Below are 2,975 nucleotides of genomic sequence, written 5' to 3'. Positions count from 1 at the left end.
AGCTGAGATGAAAGGATGGACCATGTAGAGACTGCCATATCCAGGGATCCACCCCATAATCAGCTTCCAAATGCTGACACCATTGCATACACTAGCAAGATTTTACTGAAAGGACCCAGATGTAGCTGTCTCTTGTGAGACTATGCCGGGGCCTAGCAAACACAGAAGTGGATGCTCACAGTCAGCTAATGGATGGATCACAGGGCTCCCAATGGAGGAGCTAGAGAAAGTACCCAAGGAGCTAAAGGGATCTTCAACCCTATAGGTGGAACAACATTATGAACTAACCAGTACCCCTGAGCTCTTGACTCTAGCTGCATATGTATCAAAAGATGGCCTAGTCGGCCATCACTGGAAAGAGAGGCCCATTGGACACGCAGACTTTGTGTGCCCCGGTACAGGGGAACGCCAGGGCCAAAGGGGGGGAGTGGGGGTGGGTGGGTAAGGGGGACTTTTGGTATAGCATTGGAAATGTAAATGAGCTAAATACCTAATAAAAAATGGAAAAAAAAAAAAAAGAAAAGCCTGGCCAGCGCACACAGCCCTTAGGACTGATGGAGAAGCTGAGGAAGCCATGTGGACCAACTGTCCTAGCAGTGTTCTCATGAAGCCCCTCCTCCCCCAGCTTGCTTCCCAGAGCCCTGCCTTGTCTCAAAGAGAAGAGAACAATGACCAAGTTACAGGAGGCAGTGACATTCAGGGACGTGGCCGTGGTCTTCAGCGAGGAGGAGCTGGGGCTGCTGGACGCTGCTCAGAGGAAGCTGTACCACGATGTGATGCTGGAGAACTTCAGGAACCTCCTGGCAGTGGGAGGCCAGAGTCCAGGCAAGACGACTCATCTTCACACAACAGGACTGAGGTTTCTTTCACTGGGGCGGCTTCCGTGCTGGCAAGTGACAAGCCATGATGCCAACAAACTGGCCGGAGCTCCAGAAGCTGTCATCAGCATTCAGGGGAAGGGTCCTCACCTCCTGGAGCAGTGCCACTTCCCCTGCCACTGGGGAGCAGAGCAGCTTCCCCAGGCCTCCGAGGATGCCAGCTGTCCGGAGAGTCCCACAAACGGCCATTCCAGCATTATTGAAAATCAGGAATTTCTGTCTGGGAGGGCTCAGAGTTCTTGGGGTAAGACACATCTTAGCAAGAAACAGAAGCCTCAGAAGCAGTGTCCGAAGACGCTGGTGAAAACGGAGCCTCGGCAGTTGCTTCCGGGTGTTGACACGCTGAGTTGCATTTCCCACCATAACAACGCACTGCATAAAAGAGACAAAGCCCACAGCAGTGGTGACTGTGGCAAAGTCATTTTTCCAGTGTCACCCAGCACCCAGCATCATGTTTACATAGAAAGGAGGGTCTACCAATGCAGCAAGGGCCAAGAAGCCTTGACTGACAGACCCAATCACGAACTTCATCAGCCTGTGCTAGTAGGGGAAAAGTCCCCTGTACGTAGTACACATGAGGGCACCCCCATTCAACAAAGTGTTCATCCAGGAAAAAAGCAATAGTCACGTCACAAGTGTGGCACAGGCTTCAGCAAGAACGCACATCTTCAGACTAACCAGAGAGTGCAAACGGGCAAGAAGCCCTCCCACTGCGACAGCTGTGGGAAAGGATTTAGTCAGAGCTCTCGTCTTCAGAGGATGCACACAAGGGAGAAGCCCTCCCACTGCGACAGCTGTGGGAAGGGCTTCAGCCGCACCTCAGATCTCAACATCCACTGCCGTGTGCACACTGAAGAGAAGCCTCACAAGTGTGAGGTGTGTGGGAAGGGCTTCACAAAGTTGTCACACCTCCAGGCCCATGAGAGGATTCACACAGGAGAGAAGCCATATAAGTGTGGAGACTGTGGCAAGCGCTTCAGCTGCAGCTCGAACCTCCACACCCACCAGAGAGTCCACACTGAGGAGAAACCTTACAAGTGTGACGAGTGTGGGAAGCGCTTCAGCTTGAGCTTCAACCTCCACAGCCATCAGCGGGTCCACACAGGAGAGAAGCCATATAAATGTGAAGAGTGTGGGAAGGGTTTCACTTCAGCCTCAAGCTTCCAAAGCCACCAGCGGGTCCATACAGGAGAGAAGCCATTTGTCTGCAGTGTCTGTGGGAAGGGCTTCAGTCGGACTTCATATCTTCAGACTCATCAGAGAGTGCACACGGGGGAAAAGCCTTATCAGTGCGACAGCTGTGGGAAAGCCTTCAGCCAGAGATCCCATCTCCTAGTCCATCAGATAATTCACACCGGGGAGAAGCCGTTCAAGTGTGAGGAGTGTGGGAAGGAATTCACCCAGAGCACAGGGCTTAGTATTCACCAGAGGGTCCACACAGGAGAGAAACCCTACACGTGTCAGCAGTGTGGGAAGGGCTTCAGTCAGGCCTCACACTTCCAAAGACACCAGAGGGTCCACACCAGGGAGAAGCCCTATATCTGCGGCATCTGCTGTAAGGGCTTCAGTCAGAGATCGCATCTCGTCTACCACCAGAGGGTCCACAGTGCAAGGAATCGCTAGATGTGTTCTGCCATCAGATGGACTCCATGCTCCTCCTGATGGTTAAAATTGCCCCAAAACCCAGAGGATTCAGAGATTAACAGGGGACTGCATATTATTTTATTTAACCCTCAACTCATTCTCCTACTGGGATCATTATGAAAAGTTCCTTATTTAATTATAAAAGGAAGAATTGTCAATTGTCAGGAACAGACAACTGTCAGGAACAGCCTCATACTTGTGCTAAGATTTGATAGTATGGGTAGTTAATCAAGATTGACAAAGAGCTCGTAGCAGCTATATGTGAGAAATTAACAACAAATATCCAAAAAGCAGGTGACTTCTGTTCATATAAAGAAAAAAGAATACAAATCCCTGAAATGCTTCCGTTTCGTACTGATGCAAGAATGGTGGGAATGGCTGGTTACAAGTCACAAAAAAATAAAGTGATTCGAAGTCTCAAAAAAAAAAAATAATAACAAAAACAACAACAAG

General features: G+C 50.1%; 1 pseudogene; it reads left to right on the top strand.

The window, feature by feature from the left end:
- Nucleotides 625-2,724, top strand: Gm15442 (predicted gene 15442; annotated as a pseudogene).
- Nucleotides 2,725-2,975: the final 251 nt, after the last annotated feature.

Source organism: Mus musculus, chromosome 3 (assembly GCF_000001635.26).
Source record: "Mus musculus strain C57BL/6J chromosome 3, GRCm38.p6 C57BL/6J".
NCBI classification, from domain to species: Eukaryota; Metazoa; Chordata; class Mammalia; order Rodentia; family Muridae; genus Mus; species Mus musculus.
Note: the sequence above shows the minus strand (reverse complement) of the source record. Positions and strands in the feature narration are given on the sequence as shown.